The sequence below is a fragment of the Simochromis diagramma genome, unplaced genomic scaffold, assembly GCF_900408965.1.
Source record: "Simochromis diagramma unplaced genomic scaffold, fSimDia1.1 OVJJ01000344.1, whole genome shotgun sequence".
In the NCBI taxonomy this organism is placed as follows: Eukaryota; Metazoa; Chordata; class Actinopteri; order Cichliformes; family Cichlidae; genus Simochromis; species Simochromis diagramma.
Genome location: NW_024387375.1, coordinates 11,410,234 through 11,429,187, shown reverse-complemented (window position 1 = coordinate 11,429,187; position 18,954 = coordinate 11,410,234). Strand labels below are relative to the sequence as shown.

The following is an 18,954-nucleotide window of genomic DNA, read 5'->3' as shown; positions in this document are numbered from 1 at the left end:
TTACTGGAGGTTCTCTCTGTATATTACCCCCATGTACTATCTATCTCTTTCTCTCCCTGTTGCCTGTCTTTCTAACATATCCCTCTTCCTTTCCAGTTCAATTAACAGTAATAGAGTTTGGGCGTATTGCTTTTTGTCCGTTCATCCTCACAGCTTATTGCCTGCTTCATCTAACACCATACTATGGTGAGATTGAGTTAAGGCCCAGTGATATCAGAGGTGCTGTGTCAAGGTGATTCCATGTGAAAAAACACCCGCGTGAGCACTCTGGCCTCCAACTGGTAACGGTCTGCGAGAGGTGCTTCATATCTGACACCGTGTCTTTAATCAACTTCAGTTCCTTTAGGCAAAACAGAGGTCCAAGCAGACAAATTGAGGCTACTGGTTACATTGGAAAGCTGGATGGAGATGTATTTTGGTACATCGGAGAGAAAAAGAAATGGCTCAGGTGGTCTGAGGGCGCAGGTCTTCTTTCAGAGAATACAGACCTCATGCATGGCTTCTCTTAACCTTGAGATGTTTCCTGGGGCAAACAGGTTTGAGTTAACATTTCCTGTCAGTATTCAGTTGTGAGAAAACTCAGTGTTGGTATCTCTGTAGGCCTACGTGCTGTGTGTGCTAATCTGAGCCAGAGGAAAATCTTCAGTCTTTGTCTTTTTATTTTTTTTTCTTCACCCCCTCTTCCTTTTGACATCAGGGGATTTTGATTAACGAAATCTCTTGCCATGTTTGTACAATATGTTTGGATTCAACCACTGTTTGCGGTTTCAAAGGCTTATTAAATTTTATTGCCTTGATTGAGATGTAGGTGTACATTTCCCAGCTACTTCAGTTTTATTATTAGTTATATTTCGATCGTTCTTTGTAGGTATAAGTGATTCATGATGGTGCAATTATGTTTAAACGAGAGAGGGAATAATGTCAGGATGGAAATTATTTAAACCAAGTCATTTGTGTGTTGAATTTCTACTTGAAAATCAAAAATCCAAAAAAATACACAACTCTGTGTGGACATGAACAACCCCTGATATTTTAAGACGTAAACACACTCTAGGCATGTGGCATTTATTAGACACTTTGCAGCTGTTTACCAAGGCTACAATGTTGCTGAAAAATGTATTTTGTTTGGATCCTAACACTCCTAATTATTTCTACCCGCCAACAATGGAGGAAAGTGTGAGCGAGTTGTATCGATTGAGTGGTTAACACCCAATCGATAAAACTTCAGCAATCACAAGGTATTCCTAAGATTGGTTTGTTATTTTTGTTCCTTCCTTATGGAGCCAGGACAGTACTACATTGTTCTTAATCGAGTGAGGAGCTGGTTTTTGAAGCTACTTTGGGCACACTGCGTTTATCAGATAACTGAAGCTTAACGCGGCTTTGCAGGATACCCTTTCTTCTTTTTTTCACTGGGTTAAACCCTCTTACATTTAGCCCTTTTGGCCTCCCTAATCACTCATTACACAAGCTCAGGATGAAAGCCAGGCACAAACAAGTAACGAAACAAACTAACAAAAATCTGCTCGTGTGTGGTCCAAAAAACAAATTGTCATCCCCTTTGCTTGGTTCAGGAAATGAGTTTGGTGATCTGGACAATTTTGATCGATCTGGATGCTGAAGTAATCACCGCCTTAGACCACACTCAAAGCCTGTCTATTTCGAACCATATTATTTAGATCCCCATGAAGCCATTGCCTGTTTATTTAATCTGTTAAGCTATTTGCTTTTGACATAATGCTTGCAGTTTTATTATTTAATTGTTTTTTTTTTATTCTTTAGTAGCACTGATCACCTGTTTTAATAAGATTCTCTGCAGGAAAACTAAAACTTTGCATCTGCATAGATTTTCTTTAAACTAACACAAAACAAAGCACACTGATGTTTAACTCAAAATGGAAATCAATGAACTAAAGTGGGATAAAGCATTCTTGCATGTTGTTCTTGTTTGAGAGAGCTTAACAAATGGAGAAAAAATGTAATTACACTGAAGTGAGCGCTGATGAGATTTTGAAAGTGGAACTTCATCGCTGTAATTTTTGGTCCAAAAAGAAACAAGGATGAAATGTGTAAAATAGTGGATTTGTCTTTGTTAAACATAGATTTGACTATAGAACAGTGTCTGAATGTGTTTGATTCCTATCAGCACAGTGTATAGGACAATGTTTGCATTATTATTATTATTATTATTATAAATGGGTAAGAGTAAGAGATGACCAGGTTAAACCAGCATATTCAGCCACAATTCATACATATCAGAATGACTGTGAATGAATATGAATATCTGCTTCTAAGCTATAATTTTACAGCAACTATTAAGCAGAGTATTCAAAGGATGATATTACAGCTTTTGGACATCTTAGAGAAAATGGATTGTGACAAAGGCGTCTGGATGGAGTTAATTTTATTGCTTGACTGATTATAACGTGATTTTGGCTGTTATCATCAACTCTGTCTGACTCATGTCATAGCTGGGGCCCAACACAATTGTCAGCAGCCCGAGATTATCTGCTAATATTAGTTATTTCTCAATCTATCATCTGCAAAGGCCCATAAATTAAAATAAAAAAGTGCAGAAGAAATGGGAGAAACACCCTTCAGACATGTTAGGAGTGTTGATGTTGCATAGTTTGTCCATCAGAGGGCACTCTGCAACATGTGTTTGGAGTGTGGCAAACAACAATCAGCTAATCCGAGCTGTGGAGTAGAGCAAATAAAATAAATGGCTAATGGTGTCAGAGAAATATCGGAATATTGGATTTTTGTCTCCAAAATCCTTTATCAGCCGGGCTCTAGTCAGAGCTGTGTAGTCTGCTTATGCAAGCTAACATCACAGGCTAACTAGGCTTGCCATGTAACCCTTTTAATGTCCATCAACACAGACACTGCTTTTCAGTGATAATTTCTGAGAATATGCAGACAATATAAAGAAAGTATTCAAACAAATGTTTAAATTAAAATCTGAATGTGAAAACACATCTAGATTAAAGCCAGTTAAATATAAGTGGGGATGGCTTATGTTTATAGTCACCCACGTCCCATTAACATCAAGGAGCCAATATGCTTTGATCGAAATCATAAGAGTTGATAAAGCCATGAAAACATGATCCTAGATGATCCGATGATTCCCAGTGAAATATATAAAAATAAATAAAAATTGTATCTTCTTTATGACCAGATTCATCTTGGCTGGACGATATTTCCTGTGACAACCACAGAATCACCTTGGTAACATCATCCTTGAGAGCCACAGAAAAACCCACAACTTGTTCACGAAGCAAATATACCCGGAATACAACGCTGTGACCCTGAGAGACACACAAACACACCGTCATGAAAGGCTCACAAACAGAAAGACACACCAGGACGCCTGATGCAGACAAGGTGTCTTAGTAGTTACAAACAATGTGAGACATCCCAAGACTGTGATGGAACTTTTCTCAGCAGGATACGTATTCTAATGTAGCTCTTTCTGCCTTGATTCCTCACTGTCTCTTCTGCATACAGTAATGTTTGCCTACCTTGCTGCATTTTACCCACCGTCTAAAAGTTCATCTCCACTCTGTGTTTGCTGTGCTGGCCTCTGACCGCTACTAATTATAAGAGCAGCAGCAGGCAGATCTGGCAGTGGCCTTTTAAACCCACCTACAGTACAATATGCTAAGTAGTTATAGGTTAAAGGAAAGGTCTACTCAAAAAGAATATTGCAGCCACACAAAGTGACTATTCCTCTGCTCTTTTGGCAGTAATTCTAAAAGAGGTCACACCAGAAAAAAATTCACTTCCTCTCCTGTGCACAACCATCAACCTCCTTTAGTGCTAAATATGAAGATTTTTAGCACAGCATGGTGCTGAAATATGAGCCACACAAGCAGGAATCCATATCCATTATCATGGCATGCATGCTTTTCATTTGCAGTGTGGCGTGGCTGAAACCATATTGATTTCCCAGTTTTGAATGTAGTGCAGAAGCCTGTTTATTTTTGCTATACTCAAATTTAGCATCATCGAGGCCTCACTCGAACATTGCCAATCACCATGAGTCATGTGGTGATTAGCATCACTGTTGTTGCTACACTGTACAACCAATGAACCGTGGAATCAGCCAGTTTAGCGTCTTTTGAAGGAGATGTGTACTACATCATTTTTCGAAAGTACAAAGAACACGTGATTCCTTTAGCTGAAGCTTGGGCTTCTTACATAACTCGTAGATTTAAGCTGTGCCTTCTAGACTTAACATAAAAACACTTCTTTGAAATTGAATGAAGAGCTTGCTACAGGATTACAGTTTAAACAGTATTATACTTTACAGTTGCTATATATGAGTTCACTGTTTTAAATGTAGGACTGAGCAAAAAAACCCCCAAAAAAACAAGAATCATTTGTGATGATGCTTAAGCTACTTAACACTTTCACATATTTAACTTTTAATGATTAAGCCTCGTTTAATGTAGGAGATCCTGCCTTTCTAAAGTGTACTGTACAGGCCACATAAACATATATGTTAAGCCTTTAACGATAATGCACCTCCAAACACAAACACACAGATGATCTTTTGCGGCAAAAGGAAATGTCAGTCTCATGGGGAAAGTCTGGACGCAAATGAAAAAGCCTCTCTCTTTGAACTGTTCATCTGTGTAGGAATTGTAACAACCCTGCCACTCTGCTGCCTTCCTGCCTAAAGGCTTATCATCAGACACTACAACAAATTAATTTTTATGCACTTGGACACTGATGAAATTTTGTGTTTTCCCTCTAAGCCTTTGGAGGCATGTAGACACTGGCACACCCGTCCCCTTTGTCCTCTGCAAAAAAAAGTTAATAATGCCATACTCTACTGTACTTTATCTTCCACTCCCTATTTTCGGTGACTGATGAATCTCCCCCTCGTGTCCTCTAGTGTGCAGACAAGACTTTGAGTGACACAATCGTAAAGCAGTCAAGTGAACACGCCCCCTGTGAATGCCCTTCTAGGAGTTTGGTCGTATTTCCCTGCAGTCGTGCTTATCGGAGAGCGTGAAAAGGCTTAAAATCCACCATGCTCGATCTGTGTTTCAAACGCTGTCCGTGCTGATAGAAATTAAGATGCAACATGGAAAAATACAACTCATATTGGATTTTGGTATGTAAGGTCAAGCCCCAGGGAGTGGGACAAACAAGTATTTAGCTTCTTTTGAACCTTACAAAGTATCTCACGCGTGACCACAATTATATGAAGTAGTTTGTCTCTGGACTCAATGTTTCTAATTCACCACCTTAAACACGCTCAGCATTTAGCTCCTGGAAAGGCACTCACAGGTGCCCAGCCCAGCCGTTTTTATCCTCCCCTAGTTGTCTTGTTGAAACATAAAGCTTTAATCGGTCAACCTCAGTAGTTGGAATATCTGTCACTGGCCAATGAGCCAAAACTGCAGCAGCTACAGAAAATAGTTCCCCGATGGTTGTTCACACTTGTAAACTGCTGTTAGGCTTTGTCACCATCTAAAGTAGAAGATTCTCTGCCATCTGCTAATTCTAGGTGGCCTGTTACAATGCCATTTTCTTGTCTGTTTTTGAAAAAAGGTTTTCTTAACAGTGGTTGTTTAGCAGTAAGTATCTAGCTTGTCAGATCTCATCGTGAGTGTTTGAATTGACCACAATAACCCTTATTGCAGTGCTGGGTATAAAGCAGCTCCGTGCAGTGGAAGAGGACACAGCTCTCTTCTCAGCTGAAACCGGAGCTTGGTTTCTTTCACCGATCTTTTGAATATGAGCGTGTCAATAGAGTCATTGCACATGGCTGCATATGCCCCTCTGGCATGATTCCACCTCGGCTGAATCGATTCAGGCTCTGTTTATCTCATTAGCTTGTAGCGCGTAATCAATCACACAAGGGCATTCGTTTCGGGCCTCCAACCCACTGCATATTATAACTCGACTCCTTCCATCAGTGTGAACATTGTTCTGTTCAGTTGCGCCTAGCAATAATGCTAAACTGAGCAGCTTGTAGCCACGCACAGCCTATTGGCATTCATTCAAATTACAGAATTTGTGTCTATGGAAGTAAAAAACAAAGGATATGCATACACACAGACTCACTTTAACTGATAAGGTGCTCGCTGCGGGTGCATTTGTGTTGCTGCAATGATGAGCTTTCATGTTGCCTAGTGTTGTTTTCATTCAATAACAAAGACACTGAGCTAAAATTAAATTTGCTATGCTTAATGAGAGCACATTATACCACAGTTTACTGCTAATTTAACATATATGAATAGTAGAAACAGACATTCCCATATAGATTTGTATACATAAATCGTATCAGGAGAACAGATGCGAGATTATTGGACACCACATAGCTGAGGCGGGTTCCAGCTGGGCTCCGCCTGAGGCCGGGCATCAAGTTCCACGTTTGAAAATGTTCACACAGCCACTTTGATCAGCGCGCAGCATTTTGGACACACTGCACGTTCACACGGGTGCGTCATCAGGCAGCACAAACAATTATTACGCTGTCAGAGATACCTAGATGGCATTTAATGCAACTACCACTTTATCTACACAGTAACAATTTACAGAAAGCTTGTCTAGCATTCTTTTGCTCCATTCCCCCTGTACTTTTGCAAAGATGAGGTAGACATGAATAAGATATTTCTCAGAGTCTCTCACGGGAACAAAAAGGACTACAATGCTGATTCGTTCTCATTGAGATCCTCTCAAACTGCGCTGGAATCTAAAGAGGAAACAGTATAATAGGTCCCTCAGTGCACTGCTCTATTGATCTGTTAAGAACACAACTGGATAAGTCATTCAGAAATCACCTGCCTTACAGGGAGACGGCTAAACTTGAAGTAGATGACAGTGTGTTCCACCCTGCAATGCATTACTCTCAGGTCAGGTCAGTGACAAAGATGCATTAGGATATGTTTATTTTTCAATAGACCCTCATTTTCTACTGAAAATTGTAACAATCCATATATGACATTAATTCCAGCTACCCTTTCAGTCCACTTTTTTTCACATTGTCTGTGATTATAATGTCTCAAAGCCCAGCTGCTTTTAGTGATCATCCAAAAGCAGAATGAAAATGCGTTATAAGCGGTTCCCATAGTTATATTACAGATTGTGCCTTTTAAATGCTGACCTTACAGTAAAATGAACATCAAGGCCATGCTATGAAGTGCCATGAATGCCCATGCTGAAATAAAGTGCAAATTGTGCACCATGACTGCACAAGTCATTGCTCAGTTTCTGCTCTAGTAATTTCTGGATATGTTTTAAGTGATAATGATAATATTCATGGCCATCATATCTGCAGTCAGATGGTACGGACAAGCTCCGTAGCTGTAGCCTAAGGGGCATCACGCAGCAGCCCTCAGGACGGCAAATAAAAACTACAACTTAGTTAGCATTAAGTACAGAGAAATTAGACTGGGCATCTGTCGACGTTCTCCATGTTCTGGAATATAGACCTTGAAAGCCTGCTGTCATTAAAGTCCACGCGTTTCATAATGTGCCAGTCTTCTTTGGCAGAGAGACTTAACACTTATGAAATGATTATGGAAATGATTACAAGCATGAACAGTTTAAGCTCTTTATTTTGTATCTGTATTTCACAGTTTGTTCACGGTAATTAACTCTTATAGCTGAGAAGCTTAGCAAATTAACGCCGGTCAGACTTGCTGCTCCCTGCTCTTATTAAGCTCAAAAATTGAAGCCCAGAGCAGAGAAGGTGATAAACGAAAAGACGCTCCAACGGGTCAGCTCGTCCTTTTCAAATTTTGACTTTAACTTGATCGTAACAATTAGTCGCAAAAAGCACGTCACCTCAAAGCGGGCCTCTCATCCTCAGACGCCAAAAGCAACAACAGAGACGATATTTCATACGCAAAGTAAACTTACTAAAGTGGTTCAAACCCACATTTTAATAGTATATCAGCGGCAGCGGGGACACTTTGCATTGATTGTCAGTGGGATGTAATTGGCACCCACTGCACATGAAATGCCACGCAGTCACGTCAACTAGAACAATAACAACAGGCTAGTTGAGGCCTGTCATGTCTCACTCCTCGTTATGCATAAGGAAGTGTTTTTTTGGGACATGAAATCCTTCTTCCTCTCACTCATGTCACCGCGACTTCTTAAAGTGGGCATATTTTCAATTAGTTCCTCTAAAGGTCCATCATAACAAACCTAATTTAACAATGAAATCAAAAACGATAAATTTAATCACTTTTGGTCCATCTTGCTTGATATTGCTGGTCTTCATATGTAAATTTCTCACACACGGAAGAAACATTCATTAATATTTAATCTAGAGCAATTCCCTGTTGTAAAGGAGTGTTTATCCGTCTCACTAAGTCAAAACAGTCACAACTGCTGCATACATTAGCTCGAGTAACTCTGAATAGGAAAACCAGACAGGCCTCACTGTGCCAATCCTATTTCATACTGTGTGACGAGGATGATTGCGCCATGGCAGAAAATGAGTTCAGCACATCCAGCACTGGTGGATAAAATGAAAAAAAAAAAAAAGATAAAAAATACAAAAAACACAAGAATGTCATGGTTTTAAATAGTGTTTTCATGGGATAGATTAGTAAATCCGATTGGTCTCAGATCTAGAAAATCATTTAGAAAATCATTTAGAAAATCGACGCACTAATAGCCTGGCATTTCTTCTTATTTCACACTAAGCTGGTTTTTGCAAAGGTCCACAACTGCAGCTTACACTGTGAACTGTGACAGAGAGACAGAATCTCATGCACGCCCTCAAAGGGTCAGTCAGTTTATTATGAACTGCAGTAGTGAAGCCGGCATTGTTCTCACCTTGTAAGTCTGTCTGTGTGTGTGTCATTGCAAAATGTGGTCCTAGAGACCAGCTCCATGTACTGTTGCAGGAACTGTAGCTCTGCTTTGGCAGGTGTTAATATGGCCGCCTTCTGTGAACAGAATCTGCAGGGGTGTAGTTTAAGGAAAGTATTTGCCAATCACAACAGCGTGACTCAAAGATTTATTTTATTTTATTTTTTACTTAGTGAATATTAGGTGTTTATATTTTCAAGCCCAATTCCAAAAACGTTGGTATGGAAGTGACAATAGATTGAGATTTGCAAATCTCATAAAGCCTATATTTCACTTAAAATGAAACTCATAAAACATATTAAATGTTTAAGCTGAGAGAATTTATTTTGTTAAGAAAATGATAAGGCCATTTTTAAGTTTGATGGCAGTGGTCCGTGTCAAAAAAGTTGCGACAGGGGCCAAAAAATGGCTGTAAAAATAGGTGGTGTAGCTTATTATTTTAACTGGCAACATGTCAAGTCAGTTGAATTCACTTTTATTTACATAGCACCAAATAGTCACATAGCACCATAGTCACTCGAAGGTACATTATGTTGTAAGGTAAAGAGCCCACAGTGATGGTAAGAAAGCCTCAGCAATCAGACGACCAAATATGGGCAAGTACCTGGCAACAGTGGGAAGGAAAAACACCCTTTTAACAGGAAGAAACCTTCAGTAGAACCAGGCTCAGAGACAGGCAACCATCTGCTGCGACTGGTCTCAGGTGAGTCAATAACATGATAGAGAAACACAGTCTCTGTCTGTCAAACATCCAGTTTCTTAATAACATTATGAATGGAGCTCAGCACAAATGAGATGCAGCCTGCTGATGAATTCTCACGTCTGGCACCATCGTTAATTCTAACAATGATTTCTCAAAACACATCAAGGACCTGCTTACCAGAGAGCAATTTATTTATTTTTTGTTGAGTGCATAGCATCTTTACACAATGCACCACGAAAGAGGAAAAGTGCAAGATGCTAGTCTTGGCTCCTGTATAGCTGGTAACAAAGGTGAGATATCAGGAGTTATTCTGGATGAAGCTGAACACCTTCAAAGATCACAGATCTGGCCACAGATGGGAACACAGACTGAGTATAGAATCCACCTACAACAAAAACAAGAATAACCAAAGTTGCTGACTTGTTGAAAACAAACTGTTTTTGCATTACAAAGTAAAGATCAGTGGAAAACTCAGAGAATCAGAGAAAAACCTCCATCAAAATGTCAGTTTACCTGCAAGGCGTGTTTAACAATGTAACATGTAAGAGGTCAAAATACATCCTAATCAGCTTAGAAAGATGCCTTTTCTTTTTTGGTGTAAGCCCGCTTTGAGGTGAGCAGTTAATCAGGGTTAAGCAGAAAACAAATTAGTCTATGCCATGTCTCAGCTGTCAGCTTTACTCATATTATTACCCATCCATTATGTCAATTAGTAGTCAATTAGAAGTTTTATGCTGAATAGACGTCGTTCTATAAATACCAATATTGATTATATGAAGCACATTCTTTATTCAAACTGCTTCTGAGAAATAGCACAATCTCTTTTTCATGGGTAGACCACTTTTTTTCACCATTTGTATTGCATTTGTTGGCTGCAGCTGGCTGAGGTTCATAAATGTGTCCATGTGTTCGCTGCAATAATCTCTCAGCATGTTCAAAAGGTGATCCTTTCCCCCTGGAGAGGTGGACGGATGCTTATTGTAGTTAAAGCTGAGGGATTTACGTCAAAGCCTCTAGAATTTTCTCGAGAGGGTAATTGAGAGAGCTCGTTTGTGCCTGGGAATATGTTATTGTGCTGTGTGCTCGCCATCACTGTTGCTTAATTTGTAAGTATAAACAGCTGCAACCACAAGTAGGAGCTGGATTTTTATCAGGCGGATAAAGAAAAAAACAACAACAACAAAGAAACAAACGCACAAAAAAAGCCAAAGAAGACCCAGTCAGACATTTATATTTGGTGTTGATAGCTGTGAACAGACTCCTTACTAAAAAAAAACACAAAAAACATCAGGAATGATCTCCAAGTTGGCACACACATAAAATATTCAAAACTACATGTTATGTGTGTGTGTGTTTGTGTGATGCCTGCGTAGACCCTCGGAAATACTCCATTCTAACCAGCACCAACAGACCTCGCCCACAGTGATCACCAGCACTGTCAGGTCACATTATCATTGTGTGGACATGTTCGTGATAAGGGAAAACCCCTGTCATCATGTGAAATGATCATCTCAGCCCCCCCTGATCTCAGACACCTACTGTTAAGGCAGGGAACTATACTATAGCCTCACAGCTGGCTTCATGCAAAAGCTCCCACCTCTGGGCCGAACGCTCCCCGCGATACTCGAGCTGTGCCATCTCCACCACGCTGATTATAGGTTAAGCTCATTTTGCCATGAAGGACACAAAGAGGCTCTCCCTCCTCGCTTATGCACCCAATGAAAGTATATTAAGATGGGTTGAGACAGAGAAGAAAAGGGATAAAAAAAAAAGTGTTTTCCACCCTATACTTGGTCACTATTTAGCAGAATAGGATTCGACAATAGGGGGAGGGAAAGCTTTATTGTTTGTGCTTGCAGATATTGTAGACTGTGTGTGGCTTTGTGTGCCTGTGCATAGAGTATGCCACTGCACATACGATATGCCTCCGGTAGCATCTCTGCTCCTAATCTACAGCATGCCCGATGAATGTGAACACAACTGATACCACACTGCCAGCTGTCTCTGATAGCTTCTCTCCCTTCTTTTTTTTCTAAAACAGCAGAACTTCCCCCAGGGACTATGGTTAGCCACAAATACACATAATGAGATTATACAAGAACAAAATAATTAAGAAAAAGGGTAAACTTATTTGAATCGTGCAGCATTACTGATTAAACCGGTAAACAGCATTACAAGCCAAAGCAGTAAATCCCCGTTGCTCATTTGATTAATGATCAGACCAACTTGTTCAGCGTATGCGAAATAAACACGTTAGCTGAAGCTGGTAAAATGTCACATTTCTTTCTTTCTTTTTTTTTGTCGTTGAAAAATTTTTAATTCATTTCCCCGCGGCAATAAGGCAAGAAGAGAAACATACTTGTGTAGTTTATTGAACTGACACATTGATTTTCTTTTGTTGGTTTAAAATGAAAAAGAAGAAGAAGAAAAAAAAAAACTGATTTATTTTCATTTGACATTGATTTAGTGAACGAGGCATCTAGTGGCGGGATGCATTTATAACGCAAGAACATGGCAGCAGCAACAAAAAGAACAACCAAAGCTGAGGGTATCCTCCGTTGGCCTGAGGAATAGTGATGTATTTGACAGGATGCAATGGTTTCCACCCGACAAATTATGGTATCTAATATATTTTTTCCCCTTTTTTTTGTTCATAACTGCAATTTAAAAGTAAGAAAAAGCACCAGCTATGAAGCAATAACCTTTCAGGACATTTAAACACTTGTTAAAAAATGCTAAAACCTGCTCAGAAAAACAAAAAAACAAGAAGAACTTAATCTAGTCCCCCTTCAGGCACTCTTTTCCTTTGACTTTAATGCACTTGATTATGAGCGTCATCGCTCGCTACTTTCAAGATCCCAACCTCTTCTTATAATCTTTGCTTTTCAAACCCAATTTTCCCATTGAAGTGAGTGTTGGTATCCTACACAGTGATTATATTTGGCATCGTCCCTGAAATAGCTGTAACAAGTCAGGATGAATTCAACTGCTACAGCCATTTGGAGGAGTGGAGCATCTAATTATTTGGTGTTGCTGGTCACTCCAAGCTACTCTGGTGTACCGCGGGCAAACAACTGCTGTCCCTGGAGGGAGAAAAGCTGCTGGAGAGAAGGCAGAGAGCCTCTGCCAACGTGAGTCTGTAGAGCACCGTTTATTCTAATTCCTCTGCAGGACATTAATGAGCCAGGATAGTGGCTGTCTTAATGGGCAGCCAGACAGATTTTAAGTGCCCCGTGGAGTGTAATCCGCTGAGGTACAACAACACTGCTGCAAGGCCCAACAGATTGTTTTTAGTTGTCATTTTGCTTTTACTTCGCTTCTATGCTTGTTCATTACAAAGGGCATGTTTTTTAGCCCGCCCTCCCCACCTACTGCCTTGGGCCATATTCAGACCGTGCCATCATTTGTTTTCATACAATTAAAAGTTCAGCTTTTGACGCTGTTGCCCAGGATGACCTTTTACATACAGTGCTAAGAAACAAATATTTATATAACAAAGAACCTTGAATCAAGTCTAAATCTCATCTGTCTTCCATTCATCCTTACCCAGCATTCGCACCATGAACACTTAGAGACAGAGGTGGAAGATAAAGATGGATTAAAAAAAAAAAAAAAAAGTCAACACACTCTCTGTTCCAGGTGCAAAATAATGTTTTAATAAAGTGGATAATTGGTGTTGATGCAGGGGGGCACAAAATGAATGAAAGGAATTAACAGGTGTTTTTCATAAAAATAGGCAGAAAGTCAGTTTCTTCTTCACCATTCATAAGTAATAAACATCGCTTTCTGGTGTAATACTAGTACTTTGAGGCAGTTTCATTTTGCAATGTAAATGTGAAATACAGGCACACATTTTGGTGTTGTATTTGCTCACGACAGTGTGTGATATTTGCAAGCAGAGGTGACAAAGCTTTCTGGCAAACAGTCTGATTTTTTTCATCTATTTTATTTTCATGATCATTGAGATTTATGGGGAACAGTATACTACTCTGTACAGACACATACTGGCTGCTTTAGACTTTGTTAAGCCATATACACTGTCCTTTGTGATAAAGACAATGTACTGTCACGTACTGCTTTACCCCTCCGTTGCCCAAGGCTGGGCAGCTCCATGACTGAATCTTCAGAGGAGCTTAGTTACCTTCAAAGAGAAACCTACAACACACTCCGAACAGACATCAAACATAAATGAAAGTTGCCCAGCTCCAAAACCTTTATCTGCAAGCTCTCAGTGTAGGTAGACTTGCTTGGCATCCACCCACGTGGTGCTCTCTGTTTCTGAACCTCCGCGGTTTCATCTCAATAGCTCTCAAAACATTTGTTCAAAGTCTAATCCCTCCGTCTTGTCAGGTTTCGTACATATTATTACGCCGCGCAATGAGGTGTGAAATGCTGCTGAGCTGCCGCTGATGAACATGTGTATTCCACATGGACATTCAACACCTGCACCTCTTTAAGATTGTGGATAGCAGTGGCGCTATAGTGTATTATATGTTAATTATAGTGACTTTTATTCTGAAGTCCTCACTGTTTAAAAAAAATCTGCTGCCGCTTTACATTAAAGCAGTGCTGTTAAAAATGTGATAATATGCTGCTGTAATCATTTGCTAATGTCTGCATGGAAATGTTTGTACGCACCATTTACGCACAGATTTGTGCATACGCACTGTTAGTAAATGAGGGCCATTGTGTGGAGACGGCTAAGTGTGGTGATATGGATTTCAAAACCTTTGTTTCTGAGCTCCTGACATTTATTTCTGAACATTTCAAGGTTTATTATCCAGTGAAAAGGTTTACTAATAAAGAAATTTGAGTGTTTACATTACCAATTAGCACTCTACATAGAAGGTTTTACAACCTTCTGAAAGACGGTGAGAAAAAGAGGCTTTCAGGCCTTTCTATCACTGCTATAAAGGAAACCGGATAGTCAGGGAAAATATTAAAATTTTGGCTTTATAGCGTCGCAGAACAAAAATAATTTTGATTTATATGTAATTGTGGTAAAAGGTTTTTATAAAAAAATAGGAAATAAATCCAGAGGAGTAGATTTGTAATACCTATCTGACTCTGTTCTGCTCTGTCCTGTAAACCATGAGCTATGGTGGCAGGTGGAAGGTGGCTGTGTTTGTGTTTATTTCTGGCCTCTGAGCGCTTTGTGTATTGTGTGGCCAAAGAGGGGGCAACCTTGAACACAGACCGAAATGACAAGCCGTCCGCTTCCATAAATGAGATACGGATGCTATTTGCTGACATTGCCAGACTGAGCTGAGACTTCATATATACACAGTCAGGGAGATGTGCGCTACACGAGCATCCCGACACCCGTGTGAGAAACAGCTGGGAGCAAATATGCACAGGTTCACTGCATGTGAGCATTAGCCCACCGTACTGTACAAAATGGAAAAAGAGGCACCAGGTGTTGCTGCAGTCATGTATGCAGACAGTGACACAGATTAAGTGGAGAAACACAGCTAGACACTCGCCTATATCTGCGTGTTGTAACTGTATGTCTAAGCATGGCTAATAGAAACACTGTCCTTTGAGCGACCACAGCTTTGGGTTCATTTCTCATTTAATGTTGGAAATGCACATAAATACACCACTTAGCTGAATAAAAGACTATAAAAATTACTCCACCAAATCAGACAGGGAGCAAAGTGTAACATCTTATTTTCGACTGTTTATTTCTTTGAATCTGTCACTTTTTTGTTTTTTGCTTTTAATATGAGCCTGAGAGAAAGCATATTTGCCCAATATGAATGATGTCATGATGGGTGTGAGGATGCCGTGAATGTACCAGTCAGAACTTCCAGGGACAGACAACTTGATGTGTCTTGACACATGACTAAGGACTCAGGACTACAGCCCAGACCTCCAGACCTGTAACCACATGGCGCAAGATTTCCCACTTCTGTTAGTAGGCTAAGAACTCCCAGCTAACCTGCAGCAAACACATGTAAGTGAGCACTGACCCTCCAATATTGATATTACCAATGCAAACTCCAAATTTGCACTCTCTTTCCCTCTTCCCCATGATGGAGCACTATTTTCTGCACCTTTCAAATTATGTACACACACAAACATCTAATAATCACAATCATCACCCACAATATATAATAACAGCATACATACAGTACAGTTATTCTCTGCATGCACATGTTTGTCGAGCACCTGTGCTGGCCGAGAGAGCAAGTGTTACATCTTTTCTCAAAGAGCTGGGAGTTTCCTGGCTGGGTGTCACAAAAAAGAACATACAGCCCAGTTAACTCAAGCTTCCCTTTTCTCAAGCCAATGCTCTTTTTTTGTTCAGTGGTGTGGACAAGTTGTTATTTTCTGTCTAGAAGGGAGTGTATAGCTCCCCAGGGTAACAAGTGAAAGTGCTTGGACTTTGCTTTTTTGAAAACAGCATCTTGTTCCATTACCAACTCTTCTTTTATACTCTTCATGGGGGATGTATATTGTTCACTAGACCTTTTAATATATATATCTATATATATCTATATATAGATATATATAGATATATATAGATATATATCTATATATAGATATATATAGATATATATCTATATATACAGTAAATTTATGTTTCCATTTGCCAGCTGACTCTAAATTCCAGTCAGACCGTGTGTGGCGGCACTTCTGGTTGAGAGAAAATCTCTCCTTGCCCTTCTGCTCTCTCAGCACTCAAATGCTCATCATGAGGATTATCAGCAATTCCTTTCATCAGGGCGACCGAGACTCTTCTCCTGAGAGAGAAAGCCTGCTCACACTGCCTCTCTGCGGCATGCAACACGAATAGATTCTCCCTCTCACTTCCAGCGTGCCGCTGTTCACGGCGACCCAGGGACAAAGATGGCAATCTCCCTACTGCTGTTCCAGACCTGATCGGCATGGAAATGGGTTTATCTCTGTCAAGCTTCTACGTGCATGCTTTCAAGTGCCTCTCAGATGTATATCTGACCATGACAGCCAATCGGGCACACAGAAAACAGAAAGATAATCTTATTTTTATTTTATTTTTTTACCTCATTGAAAGACTTCAGAGCAACCCTGCTATTCCAGTGCATACGGCATAGGGACTCCCAATCAATCTAGAAATCCTGTTTATTGTCCCTCTTTCGCTCTTCCTTGTCCCTTGTCAGAAGAGAAGTGGCATTCAAAAAGCATCCCTTTCTTATATTCTGCAGTGCCAGCTGAAACTCGCCGTCATGCCTTGGATGATGGAGATAGAAAAAAAAGAAAGAAAGGAAAAAAAAGATGGGAATATAAAGCAAAGAGTCGACTCAAGCTCCCGGGATTTATTTTCCTCCCCCTTTCCCCCCTTCTCCTCTTCTTGCATTCACACCAAAACAGGGAGCACGGGGGGGGAGACGTCAGAGTGACAGCGATGTATTTCTTTTTGCTCTGTGGCTCTTCACCTCTTCTTCCTCCTGCTCTCCCTCCCGCCCTCGTTCTCACTACCTCGCTTTTTATCCCTCTGCGTTCCTCTCTGTCCACGGCTCGTCGCTTCACACAGGAGCGGGCTGCTCTGTCGTGATGGGTGAGGAGACTCTGCCCGTTCAGGGATATCTGTGAATGTGCTTATGTTGGGAGACTAAAGTAGCCTCTTAGCTGAGGCTGAGACCACCCTCCCCCCTCCTCCCTTCCAGAGACGGGCTTTCTAATGGCATGTACCATTAAAGCTCGGAGCAGGGTGGGCTGCAGCAATGAAAGGAGCACGAGAGGGGGGTGAGGAAAGAAGGAAACGAGGAGCTGCTCAGAAGCAGGAGGGAAAGGGCAATAGTGAAACAGGAGGGAAAAAGATGCTGAGCAAAATAAAAAGACTGGGAAAAAGTACACTGATAAGTCTTGTTTGCCACTTTACTTACCCTGAGTAAGAGGCAGACCGCACAACCTCCACTCCTCAGTGCCAATCTTCTTTACAGATCCCTTATCTCTGACAAGACAACAGCTTGGTCACGAGGAGCATCGCTGTATGCAAGAGCATATGTTGGTTTTGGCGATGGTGAATTCACTCACAGACAAAGGATTGCCTCACGCACAACTGGCTGCACGGCGGCACACACGCAGAAACTTATTGCTGGAAACTGGGTTGAATGAAGAAAATTTTGTACTCTCAAAAGAGCCATTTGGTTCTGAATTATTAGAAAGTTCACAGTGTGCTTCTCTTCACGCTGCCATAGCCTCGGTGACTCGCAACAAACACCCCAGTGCCAATTTCATCACCATTTCCATTCGCCTTAAATGTGCACCATCTAATTTCAGGCGTCACTGAATAAAGAGCCTGTCTGTGATGGAGGTGAGACAGCGTCTGGTGCGAGGATCAGAAACGCCACTTGAGCCAGTTCACCTCCTCTGAGCTGGGACCAGAGCTGGCTCTGCTAAGGGATGCTGGAACAGGCGAGGTGGCCTTGTTCAAGTGGTGGATGTCATACCTGGAAAAATTAGCAGAGAGAGAAAGAAAGACATAATTTTCTCTGATTATAACACATGCGTACAAAGACATCTCTACGCATGTGCTTTTAAGTCCTTTCACTATATTAAAACTCACAGACTGCTTTGTATCTCTCAAAGCAGCAGCCAAGATGGAATTCAAATCGCTGAATTACTGCTATGCAAGCAGCCACTAACACGATGTTGTGCTCATCTGTAAGCCTGAAAAAAACCCCCGCAGAAGATCTTGCGACTCTATGCCACATTTTGCTGCAAAGTGCCATGCAGTATTTTGAGCTTTAGCCTGTCGGTCGGCTCCAACTCTCATGACTTGAGCTGCCCAAAGCAAAAATAAAACAAAACACGAGAGTGTTACACAGGCGTTAGGCAGAGCAATTTATTGGCAAGGATGAGCGCTCCAGTACTGCAAAGAAAAATTAAAAGGAGGTTGCACAGAGTCCACAGAGTGGTTAGAATCACATATGATCAAATCAGAATCAGGGGTATTGCCTGTAAGATGATTCAGACCAAAGTAGAAGTGAGCTGCTATTGTTGTTATTATGAAACCTCTGACACTTCTTCTTCTTCACGGGATTCTCTGAAGACTTGAATGTTTATACTCTTTTCAAAGTGGATACAAAGGCACTTATCCTATGGTGTGTTGTCCTTCAGTGAAACTGTTTATCTGGACTTTTTATGATATGCCAGAACAAAAGACCACAGCTGACCTCCAAACAGCTTCTGATCTTATATCAGCTGAAGGTCAACTTACAGAAATAGTTCAGCAGTGTGGCCTGAGTTTCCCTTCATCCTGTGAGTTACATTAAAGAGTTTCTACTACTTTCATGCCTTCCTGGTAAGACTGCAGTCAGCAGTAAGTTACCACAAGACAGAAAAGTAAATAAAAGCAACCAGCTTTGTTTTCTCCAGCAGCAACAATAATAAGCTTCTTATAGTTTTATGAACACTTTTAATAT

General features: G+C 40.7%; 1 protein-coding gene across 4 annotated transcripts in view; it reads right to left on the bottom strand.

Annotated features, from left to right (window-relative positions):
* The window catches only part of b3gat1a (beta-1,3-glucuronyltransferase 1 (glucuronosyltransferase P) a), an 84,279-nt gene extending 66,902 nt beyond the window's left edge, over positions 1–17,377 (bottom strand). For 2 of the 4 annotated variants that reach the window (XM_040008706.1, XM_040008708.1), the window contains exon 1: positions 16,570–17,375. The gene's annotated coding sequence lies outside the window, so the exon portion shown is untranslated. Of the gene's footprint in view, positions 1–16,569 lie in introns of all 4 variants that reach the window. The other 2 variants (XM_040008707.1, XM_040008709.1) reach the window with 2 other exon arrangements.
* Between the last annotated feature and the right edge of the window lie 1,577 nt (positions 17,378–18,954).